Genomic DNA, 12,949 nt, shown 5'->3' with positions numbered 1-12,949 from the left:
TGCTGGATCCGACGGTGTGCCTGACTGTAGAATGTTTAATCGAGTTTTGTTTTCTCCCTCATTATTCAGTAATTGCAAAAACATTAATTATGTAAACTTAAAGCACGGGTCACAAACCGATTTAACATTTTTTGATTTGGCAGCCTTTCAGTTGAATTTTTACCAACAGAATCAAGCTTGTGAAAACATTTCGCCTCTCTTGGAAATATCACCTGCTTTTCCACACAAGTTAATTATTGAATGCAGTTAAGGCAGATTTCCACGTGGCGACACTATAGACCGTAACATTGAGAGTTCCTATGTAGTAGTTTCACGCTCCTCCCAGTTTTAGATGACGACTTGGCTCCTCCAGGCTTTGTCACAAAGAGAGAACGAAAGGACCGAGAGAAGATCTGTTTTATTCATGTGAACAATATATATTTGACGCAGTCTAAAGTTGTATTTTTTCCAGCTTGTAAAATTCGTTACGCGGTTTCCTTGCATTGGATGTGTTTAAATCACCTTGTGGAATTATGCCTATACCAATGAGGACGTCTATTGTTTCATATCTGGTGCTCGTGCTACTGGAGTGCTGCTGGGAAGCGGAGTCTGGGCAGCTCTCCTATTCCGTGTTAGAGGAAGTGAATCCGGGGACTTCTGTAGGAAATATCGCTAAGGATCTAAACCTCAGCCTTCAGGAATTGGAATCCCGCATGTTTCAGATCGTTACTGGATCAAAAAGAAAATATTTCGAGGTAAATGTAAAGACTGGTGTTATTTACGTTAATGAGAGAATAGACCGAGAGGAACTCTGTGCGAAGGCACCAAAATGCACAGTCAGCGTAGAAGCCGTGATAAACAGTCCTTTGAAGCTTTATCGCTTAGAAATAAATATACTAGATGTAAACGACAACGACCCGTTATTCACGGAAAAATCTCAATCTGTGGACATAGCAGAGAATACTCTGCCTGGAATGAAATTCGCCTTGTCAGAGGCTATAGATGCAGATGTAGGTAAGAATACGGTTAATGCGTTTAAATTAACACCAAATGACTATTTTTCTCTCGCTACAATCAAAGGGGGAGAAAGCGTGTCTGCCGAACTAGTTTTACAGAAAACGCTGGATCGAGAGAAACAGCCGGTGATACATCTCACTGTGACTGCTATAGATGGAGGGACTCCACCGAGATCTGGTACGTCACAGGTCATTATTCACGTTTTAGACATAAATGATAACCCTCCAGTGTTTAGTAGCCCCTTGTACAAAACTCGTATATATGAAAACACGCCAATCGGGACAACTGTGATTACACTAAATGCAACCGACGTAGACGAGGGGACAAACGGTGAGATAATGTATTCCTTGAGAAGTAAAGGGCAGGACCGTATATTAGAGATTTTTCATATCGATCCCATAACGGGTGAGATAATGGTCAAAGCTAATGTCGATTATGAAGAATATACAGCGTTCGAGATCCGTGCAGAGGCAAACGATAAAGCTCAGCCACCGATGTCTGCTCACTGTAAAGTGCTGGTAGAAGTAACTGATGTAAATGACAACGCTCCTGAGATCACTGTGACGTCACTGTCCAATACTGTAAAGGAGGACGCTGCTGCAGGTACTGCTATTGCACTTGTATCCGTTTTAGACAGTGATGGCGGTAGAAATGGTGACGTAAATTGTAAAATCTTAAATCAGGTTCCCTTTAAACTAGAGACAAACTACAAAAACTATTATTCTCTAGTTGTTGACGGGGCTCTTGACAGAGAAATTACCCCCAACTACAACGTCACAATTTCAGCTACCGATGAGGGGACTCCTCCCCTCTCCAACACTAGTGTTATTACTGTTCGCGTTTCTGATGTAAATGACAACTCGCCTCGTTTCTCAGAACCTGTTGTTAATGTTTACGTGAAAGAAAACAGTAAAGTTGGGGTAATTATTAAAACGGTATCTGCATCTGATGCTGACATCAACCAGAATGGTCAGGTGAGCTATTCATTTTTACAAACTAACAGTAACTCGTTGCCGTTATCTACAATGGTGAACATCAACTCAGAGACTGGGGATATAGTCAGCCTGCAGTCTTTTAACTACGAGGAGTTAAAGACGTTTCAGTTTAAAGTTCAGGCCACAGACTCTGGTGTCCCTCCGCTCAGCAGCAACGTGACTGTGAACGTTTGTATCCTGGATGAGAATGACAACAGTCCCGTGATCCTCGCGCCCTATTCGGAGCACGGCTCCGTTAACAGTGAGAGCATCCCCTATTCTGCTGAAGCGGGATACTTTGTGGCAAAGATCAGGGCTGTAGACGCAGACTCTGGATACAACGCGCTGCTGTCTTATCACCTCTCTGAGCCCAAAGGAAACAACCTCTTCCGGATCGGAACCAGCACCGGGGAGATCCGGACTAAGAGGAGGATGAGTGACAATGACCTGAAAACTCACCCCTTGGTGGTGTTGGTCTCTGATAACGGAGAGCCCTCCCTGTCAGCTACTGTGTCTATCGATGTGGTGGTGGTCGAAAGCACAGCTGACATCCAGACTCAGTTCAGACACGTGCCCGTAAAGGAGGAGAGCTTCTCTGATTTAAACCTGTATCTGCTGATCGCCATCGTGTCAGTGTCAGTGGTCTTTCTGCTGAGCCTCATCAGTTTAATAGCTGTCAGATGCCACAGGACAGACGGCCCTTTCAGCAGGTACAGCGCCCCGATGATCACCACCCACCCTGACGGGAGCTGGTCTTACTCTAAATCTACTCAGCAGTATGACGTGTGTTTCAGCTCAGACACACTGAAGAGTGACGTAGTGGTTTTCCCCGCACCGTTTCCGCCTGTAGATGCGGAGCTGATCAGTATTAACGGAGGGGACACTTTCACCAAAACTCAGACTTTACCTAACAAAGACAAGGTAAGAGGCAAAAATAATTAACACTATGAATCAGTGCACATTTTGCCTTTCATATATAGCTTTAGCTGCTTTAAGCGAAGGCCAAAAATGTACAAAGTACATTACAATTATCCCTATGAGGGAAGGTGTTTTTAATAGACGATTTAAAAAAAAAATGAAGGTGGTGCAGGTGTGGTTCTCTTCATTATTGATAGAAGCAATTTATTATTAAGTCTCTGGCAACATAAAAAGTCTGATAGATTGCATATATCCACAGTTCTTATACTGCCTGATAGGAAAGACGCTCTCCATGGTGCTGATATCTCTCTGCACTCCTCAGTCTTCGGCACATGTTTGACGTCATGTACTTATGGTGAACTCATATTACACGTGCCATAGCTTGTTGGTGGGTCTGCACATTTTGAAAAAAAAATTGAAAAAAAATGTTTTTAATGTAAAGTGGCAAAACATTTTAGAATTATAGACGTGTAGCAATATAGATACCCACTAAAATATCATCTGGTTTGTAAAATGGGCTTCTTTAATATTGTTGGTGGTGGAAACATATTACTCAGTATGTTCAGCAACAAAAGCTAGGAACAGTCATATACGATCATTAATTCAGTCATTCACTTTTTAACTTTTTTTATTATTGTGCCTCTTGCCAGTTATAGCATTACTCTGATTAATTTAGTCTCCAATTACTTGGCTTCTTACCGTTTTGTTTTTGCAACAAACAAACATAATGATTCATGGAATCCGATCATCAATCATACATTTCTGGTGTATTTTTTTAAGAAAATACCGTGACTCATGATGTGTGATCAGTAAAGAATCTACTGTGGTCTATCAAAGGAACGCAAGATGTCGCTCGAGACCACACATTCACTCGTGTTCATTAATGACCTAAAACTCCTCCTCCACTGTCGGTGAAATAATAAACAGCCTGTACGTTTCGTACGGGCTGGGTTAGTAAGCCACTTCGTCTCGAAAGATGGTCCCTAAATGATGAGAGCTTGGCTGTTTTTTGGATATTTTTCTGTTTTTTGTGGATGAATGACGTTTGTTTGTCTGAATTTCTTATTTAAACAAAATGATGAGTCGACAACAGTTTAGAGAGGCCGTATGGACGTGGTGGGCCATTCTTCTTTGTTTATCTGACTGGTCCGCAGCTCAGATTTCCTACTCCGTTTCCGAGGAAGTGGACAAAGGCACAGTGGTGGGGAATCTCGCTAAGGATTTAAACATTCATACACAGCAACTGGAGGAACGGGGATTTCGGATTGTATCGGGATACAGTAAGAAATATTTCGAGGCTAATTTGAGAACAGGAGCTTTATTTGTCAACGAAAGGATAGACCGTGAAGAGCTTTGTCCGTATTTACCTAAATGTTCCTTAAATATAGAGGGACTATTGAACAATCCTATGAATATTTATCGCATTGAGGTCAGCATTCTTGACATCAATGATAACGCACCATCATTCCTCGAGCAAACCCATGTGTTTAATATCTCCGAGTCTTCTTCGACGGGAGAGAGGTATCCGCTCCCAATAGCTCAAGATGCAGACACTGGCAGTAATTCAGTGAAAACCTACAAGTTAAGTCCGTACGAGCATTTCTCCATAGATACAAGTAGCGGAGGAGAAAGTGTGTCCGCTGAGTTAGTGCTGCAGAAAGCTTTAGACCGAGAGAAACAACCTATTGTTAAACTAACATTAACCGCTGTAGACGGAGGAAAACCTGCAAGATCTGGCACTATGCAGATTCTTGTGAATGTGATAGATGTTAATGATAACACGCCTTCCTTTAGCAAGTCGCTTTACAAAGTAAGAGTCAGCGAAAATGTACCCATAACTACAACAATATTGAAACTAAATGCAACCGATTTAGACGAAGGGTCAAATTCAGACATCAGATATTATTTAATGAAAAGAGGAAATGTGGACTCCCCTGAAAAATTCACAATTATTCCTGAAAACGGTGAAATCGTTGTAAAAGCTAATTTGGACTACGAGGAAAGCAATGCATATGAATTAAGAGTACAAGCAACAGACCAGGGCGCTTCCCCTCGCAGTGGTTATTCTAAAGTGTTGGTAGAGGTTGTCGATATCAATGACAATGCACCAGAAATCTCTACAACTTCTCTGATGAGTCCAGTAAAGGAAAGTGCTGAAATTGGAACAGTCGTTGCATTGGTGACTGTGACTGATAAAGATGGAGGGCAAAATGGCCTTATCACTTGTAAAATCAAAGATTCAGTCCCTTTTACATTAACATCAAATTACAAAAACTATTACTCTTTGATAGTTGACGGTGTCCTTGACAGAGAGATTGCATCACATTACAATGTAACCATTATTGCTACAGATGAAGGTAGTCCGCCTCTTTCTAGCAGTGCTGTAATTACTGTGCAGATTTCTGATATTAATGACAACGCGCCCCGTTTCCCAGAAGCAAATATAAATATTTACGTGAAAGAGAATAGCAAAGTGGGAGATATTATCACAAGAACAACTGCACAGGATGCAGATGCAAATGAAAATGCTAAATTGACATATTCATTAATGGATAATTATCCGAAAGGTTTTCCAATTTCAACAGTTGTAAACATCAACTCAGAGACTGGAGATATAGTCAGTCTGCAGTCTTTTAACTACGAGGAGTTAAAGACGTTTCAGTTTAAAGTTCAGGCCACAGACTCTGGTGTTCCTCCGCTCAGCAGCAACGTGACTGTGAACGTTTGTATCCTGGATGAGAATGACAACAGTCCCGCGATCCTCGCGCCCTATTCGGAGCACGGCTCCGTTAACAGTGAGAGCATCCCCTATTCTGCTGAAGCGGGATACTTTGTGGCAAAGATCAGGGCTGTAGACGCAGACTCTGGATACAACGCGCTGCTGTCTTATCACCTCTCTGAGCCCAAAGGAAACAACCTCTTCCGGATCGGAACCAGCACCGGGGAGATCCGGACTAAGAGGAGGATGAGTGACAATGACCTGAAAACTCACCCCTTGGTGGTGTTGGTCTCTGATAGCGGAGAGCCCTCCCTGTCAGCTACTGTGTCTATTGATGTGGTGGTGGTCGAAAGCACAGCTGACATCCAGACTCAGTTCAGACACGTGCCCGTAAAGGAGGAGAGCTTCTCTGATTTAAACCTGTATCTGCTGATCGCCATCGTGTCGGTGTCAGTGGTCTTTCTGCTGAGCCTCATCAGTTTAATAGCTGTCAGATGCCACAGGACAGACGGCCCTTTCAGCAGGTACAGCGCCCCGATGATCACCACCCACCCTGACGGGAGCTGGTCTTACTCTAAATCTACTCAGCAGTATGACGTGTGTTTCAGCTCAGACACACTGAAGAGTGACGTAGTGGTTTTCCCCGCACCGTTTCCGCCTGTAGATGCGGAGCTGATCAGTATTAACGGAGGGGACACTTTCACCAGAACTCAGACTTTACCTAATAAAGACAAGGTATGTGTTCTTCAGTTTTCAATGAAGTGCTTTCAGTTTACACTTGCCATGATTTACTTATTTTGCTATGAGATTTTAGTGCGATTGTGCATATACAAGCCAACAGGACCTGAAAACAAGGACAAGAAAAATAAGCTAGTAGTTATATCTCCTCAGCTGTCATAGCAACGATTCCCGCTGTTCACGTGAGCACATTTTATAAATGAACCGATAAATAAAAATTCAATTAGTGATGGAATTCAGCTAGCAATTTTTTAACACGTCAAAGACAGAGCACCCGCACCCATGTTTTTATGTCTTAAGGTCCTGAGATCTGAGTCTTTGAACGCAGGATCATGTGACAGTGTCGGCTCTAAACAGCACATCAGTAAACTGGATCCATGCGTTTATAACCTGAATGTACAGCGCTCTCCTTGGTGCTGAAATTAGTCTATGCAACCTTTGGATTCTCTAAGCTCTCTGGATCCTTCTATTGTTAAACCATCTATATTTTCTAGTAAAAAACGGTAAGAGTAGGATTAGTTGGTTGACTGATTAATGATTAATTAATTAATATTTTTACGTAAATGATTACATTTTGCCTGAAATTACCTAAATTGTTGTTGTTATTTCTGGATATACTGCATCACTGGGACTTATGTAGCCTTGAATGGCTTCTTAAATTTTCTTATTTACATTTGAAAAAGGGCATGATTAAACAATTAAATATTAAATATGAGACTAACAAATAACCTTCGATTTTGTTTTCACACAATGAAGCCAATGTATGCGCTAACCATTTAAATAACACATATTTTATAATACTGCAAATCACTGGGCTGTTACTCACATTTATTTTGACCTATTTGTCATTTACCACATGATGTCGCTGGAGACCATAAATACGATTGTTACAATATGTGTAAAACTCCTCCCTGCACAGGAAACCTAAAACCGTCATTGGCCATCAGTTGAGAGAGACACGGGGATTGTACTGTGGCGAGAAGGGCTGTTGCTGCTGCCGCTGGATAGTTGTGTTTTTGACGGATATATACTTACAGTGGAAATACATGATTAACGGGATTCAGTGTTTATTGTACAACGATGGGAAAAGAGGAATATGCCTGGATTCACATTGTTGTGTTTCTTTGTCTTTGTGACTGGTCTGCTTCGCAATTGTCTTACTCCATTTCCGAGGAAGTGAACAAAGGCACCGTGGTGGGGAATATTGCAAAGGATTTGAACCTCAATGTGCAGGAACTAGAGACCAGAAATCTACGCATTGTTTCGAGTTACAGTAAGAGATATTTTGACGTGAATTTGCGGACCGGGAACCTCTTTGTTGATGAGAGGATAGACAGAGAGGAGCTTTGTCCGAACATGGCACAATGCTCCTTAAGAATACAGGCTGTTTTAAACAATCCTATGAATGTACATCGCATTGAGGTCAGTATTTTAGACATAAACGATAACTCGCCAGAATTCATTGAAAAGTCGTATTCGTTAAACATATCCGAATCAATGTCACCAGGGGAACGATATCTTCTCCCAATAGCCGTAGACGCAGACATAGGCAGCAACTCCGTGAAGACCTACAAGCTGAGCCAAAATGAACATTTCTCTCTTGATGTGCAGAGCGGCGGAGATCACGGTGTGTCTGCTGAGCTAGTGCTGCAGAAAGCTTTAGATCGAGAGAAAAAGCCCGTTATTAAACTTATTCTGACCGCTGTAGATGGAGGAAAACCGCCTAGATCGGGGACGTTGCAGATAAATGTTAATGTAATGGATGCAAATGATAATACACCAATTTTTAGCAAATCGCTTTATAAAGTGCGTGTGCGTGAAAATACTGCACACGGAACTGTGGTAATAAAGTTAAATGCGACAGATTTAGACGAGGGAATGAACAGTAAGATCCTGTATTCCTTGATCAAACGAGGAAATATTGATCCATCAAATATTTTTGATCTAAATTCAGAAACAGGAGAAATCACTGTGAAGGGTACATTAGATTATGAAGAGACGCCTGCTTATGAGGTTAGAGTTCAAGCAATGGATCAAGGCACCTCTCCTCGTAGTGCACATGCTAAACTACTGATAGAGATCATTGATGTGAATGACAATTCCCCAGAAATATCTGTGACGTCACTTATGACCCCAGTAAAAGAAGACGCAGAATTGGGGACAATCGTTGCCTTGGTTACAGTGAGTGATAAAGATGGAGGAAACAATGGTGTAACTAACTGTAAGGTAGTTGGGGCTGTTCCATTTCAACTGAAGTCCAACTACAAAAATGACTATTCATTAGTAGTAGATGGACCACTGGACAGAGAAAACACTTCTCTTTACAACGTCACCATTACAGCCACAGATGAAGGAAGTCCGCCTCTGTCCAGTATCAGGGTCATTACTGTTCACGTTTCTGATGTCAATGATAATGCACCTCGATTTATGGAGCCTGTGATTAATGTTTTTGTGAAAGAAAACAGTCCAATAGGCTCCGTCATTTATACAATAAATGCATTTGATCCCGATTTGGACAGTAATGCAAAGTTGACTTACAAATTGTTAGATAGTTATCAAAGAAATATTCCAATTTCATCCGTTTTAAACATCAACTCAGAGACTGGAGATATAGTCAGCCTGCAGTCTTTTAACTACGAGGAGTTAAAGACGTTTCAGTTTAAAGTTCAGGCCACAGACTCTGGTGTCCCTCCGCTCAGCAGCAACGTGACTGTGAACGTTTGTATCCTGGATGAGAATGACAACAGTCCCGCGATCCTCGCGCCCTATTCGAAGCACGGCTCCGTTAACAGTGAGCATCCCCTATTCTGCTGAAGCGGGATACTTTGTGGCAAAGATCAGGGCTGTAGACGCAGACTCTGGATACAACGCGCTGCTGTCTTATCACCTGTCTGAGCCCAAAGGAAACAACCTCTTCCGGATCGGAACCAGCACCGGGGAGATCCGGACTAAGAGGAGGATGAGTGACAATGACCTGAAAACTCACCCCTTGGTGGTGTTGGTCTCTGATAGCGGACAACCCTCCCTGTCAGCTACTGTGTCTATTGATGTGGTGGTGGTCGAAAGCACAGCTGACATCCAGACTCAGTTCAGACACGTGCCCGTAAAGGAGGAGAGCTTCTCTGATTTAAACCTGTATCTGCTGATCGCCATCGTGTCGGTGTCAGTGGTCTTTCTGCTGAGCCTCATCAGTTTAATAGCTGTCAGATGCCACAGGACAGACGGCCCTTTCAGCAGGTACAGCGCCCGATGATCACCACCCACCCTGACGGGAGCTGGTCTTACTCTAAATCTACTCAGCAGTATGACGTGTGTTTCAGCTCAGACACACTGAAGAGTGACGTAGTGGTTTTCCCCGCACCGTTTCCGCCTGTAGATGCAGAGCTGATCAGTATTAACGGAGGGGACACTTTTACCCGGACTCAGACTTTACCTAATAAAGACAAGGTAGGCCATTTGTGATGAATGCTTATAAAACTTAACAATGCTATCATAAAAATATGCTATTTCCTGACTGCTTATTAGCCTCAAGATGTACAGTATTTTGATATATAAAAACGTACATATGTAGCACATCAATCAAACATCATCAATAAGGTAAAGAAATACTATCATTAACTCCCAATTTTTCACGCTTGTTGAAAGTGCAACTAATATAACATAGCCCGACTGCACTTTAAGATACGTTGAAGGTCAGTTGCTTAACAACTTGTTGTAATATAACTTCTAGCCTTTTCAGAATTTGTGCCACATGTTCTCTACCTTAAGTGGCCTGTGTCAAAATACCAAGCTTCAATAATTTTTTAAATAAACAGCTCATGTGTTACAGTGGGACGACTGAATTAGTTTATTACCAGTATCCAGAATCAGAAATACTTTATTGATCCCCAAGGGGAAACTCTTTTGTTACAGCTGCTCAGTCATGTCAGTGCACACAAGCAAATCAAAATATAATACACTATAATACAGGTAAGATAAATTAAGTACGAAGTGGATGTAAGTATAAAATTAAAATAAATGTAAAGAACAAAATGGGTTTACCGGTTGATGATAAGTATGTACGGAATAATAATACAATGTAAATAAAATACGTAATAGTGCATGTACTGTCAAGTTAAGTGTAGCTTATTAAGATTATTATGAGATGGTGGATATTGCACAGCAGTAATATAAGTATGAATAAATATCAATAAATTAAACTGAAAACAGAGTGTATTGCAACAGAGTATTAAAGAGAGAATACTGCACAAGTATTTCAAATATTGCAGTGATGTTAATTGTCCAATGTCCAGTTTATCGACTTAAGGTCATATAGACTAACACTTAGAGGGAGGAGTTAAAGAGTTTGATGGCCACAGGCAGGAATGACTTCCTGTGGCGCTCTGTGGTGCAATTTGGGGGGATGAGTCTTCCGCTGAAGGTGCTACTTTGCTTGACCAGCATGTCATGGAGTGGGTGGGAGACACTGTCCAAGATGGCATGTAGTTTGGCCAGCATCCTCCTCTCTGACACCACCGCCAGAGAGTCCAGCCCCACAATGTCACTGGCCTTACGGATCAGTTTGATGAGCCTGTTAACGTCCGCTACCCTTAACCTGCTGTCCCAGCATGCAACAGCATGCAGGATAGCACTGGCCACCACAGACTCATAAAACATCCTCTGCATTGTCCGGCAGATGTTGAAGGACCTCAGCCTCCTCAGAAAATAGAGGCGGCTCTGGCCCTTCCTGTAAACAGCTTGAGTGTTCTTGGTCCAGTCCAGTTTATTGTCCATGTGTACTCCCAGGTATTTGTTGTCCTGAACAATGTCCACACTGACCCCCTGGATGGAAACCGGGGTCACTGGTGCCTTGGCCCTTCGTAGGTCTACAACCAGCTCCTTAGACTTTGTCGCATTGAGCTGCAGATGGTTCTGCTCATGCCATGAGACAAAGTTCCCCACCGCAGCCCTGTACTCCGTCTCATCACCGTGGCTGATGGGCTGCAGCTGTTCCAGCAACTGTCTCTCCAGGGTCTTCATTATGTGGGAGGTCAGTGACACCAGTCTGTAGTCCTTGGAGCCACTAGGACACAGCGTCTTCGGCACAGGAACGAGGCAAGATGTCTTCCACAGAATAGGGACCCTTTGAAGACTCAGGCTCAGGTTGAAGACATGCTGAAGAACTCCACATAGCTGGGGGGCTGAACTACGCTTTTGTGGCATTCAGCTACAAAACCCGCTGCTTTTATACCTGTTGAAAGCATTCCGTTAGAGATTAAAATGATCTAAGGTGTTCTTTGCCTGAATTCAAACAACAGTGGCCATGGTGCTGAGCTTGCAACCTCGTTAGCTGGTATCATTCTGTTGGATCTAACATTTGCAATGTCTCCTGAAATTGAATGTAGTGACAAGGCGCTATCTGGTGCTTGACTTTATGTTTACTATATGTGGTTTCTGTACCATCCTGCAGTGACTCAAACTTGATTCTTTAATTTAGGATTTATTAAAAATTTGGGACTTTTAAAATATTTCAATTACACTCTGGAATGAAATTCGAAATATTTTTTTCTTACTGGAAATATTGTATTATTTTACTTTAAACAATGGCTTGTTTAGCCACTGGTATTTTTAGCTTTTCCATTCATTCAGGATTGTCACACTCTAAATATTAAAACACAAGTTTACATTGTAAACCTGATCATTTATGTCATTCATAGTATTTGAAATTATTTGGCTGTGTGATAGACTGGATTGTATTTACATACATATCGTTCACCACATGATGTCGCAGAAGACCATGACTGCGTTTGTATATACAAAACTCCTCCTCCCTGCATGGGAAAAAAATTAAATCGTCATCGCCCATCAGTGCAACCGCGGAAGGCGCTGTGACGAGAAGGGCAAGAGCTTCCCCACAAAAATATTTCTTTGGACAGAAATATCTGTACTGAGGATAAATGATCGACTGGATTCAGTTCTTTTGTTGCATCAACAATGTATATTCGAAGACATAAGGAATACTTCTGGATTCACATTGTTGTGTTTCTTTGTCTTTGTGACTGGTCTGCCTCGCAGTTAACTTACTCGATTTCAGAGGAGGTGAACAAAGGCACCGTAGTGGGGAATATTGCAAAGGATTTGAACCTCAATACACAGGAACTAGAGACCAGGGATCTACGTATTGTTTCGAGTTACAGTAAGAAATATTTTGACGTGAATTTGCGGACGGGGAACATCTTTGTTGATGAGAGGATAGACAGAGAGGAGCTTTGTCCGAATTTGGTCAAATGCTCGTTAAAAATACAAGCCGTTTTAAACAATCCAATGACTGCACACCGCATAGAGGTTAATGTTTTAGACATAAACGATAATTCGCCTGCTTTTATTGAAAAGTCGTATTATTTGAATATTTCCGAATCATCTTTAACGGGAGAGCGATATCTTCTCCCAATAGCCGTAGACGCAGACATAGGCAGCAACTCCGTGAAGACCTACAAGCTGAGCCAAAATGAACATTTCTCTCTTGATGTGCAGAGCGGCGGAGATCACGGTGTGTCTGCTGAGCTAGTGCTGCAGAAAGCTTTAGACAGAGAAAAACAGCCAGTGATTACGCTTCTCCTGACCG

The 12,949-nt window shown here is 42.1% G+C and overlaps 1 pseudogene; it reads left to right on the top strand.

Moving 5' to 3' along the window:
- Nucleotides 1–6,364: 6,364 nt before the first annotated feature.
- On the top strand, nucleotides 6,365–9,807 carry LOC122880036 (annotated as a pseudogene).
- The last annotated feature ends 3,142 nt before the right edge of the window (nucleotides 9,808–12,949 follow it).

This window comes from Siniperca chuatsi, linkage group LG8, assembly GCF_020085105.1.
Source record: "Siniperca chuatsi isolate FFG_IHB_CAS linkage group LG8, ASM2008510v1, whole genome shotgun sequence".
In the NCBI taxonomy this organism is placed as follows: Eukaryota; Metazoa; Chordata; class Actinopteri; order Centrarchiformes; family Sinipercidae; genus Siniperca; species Siniperca chuatsi.
This window is presented reverse-complemented; position numbering and strand designations above follow the sequence as displayed.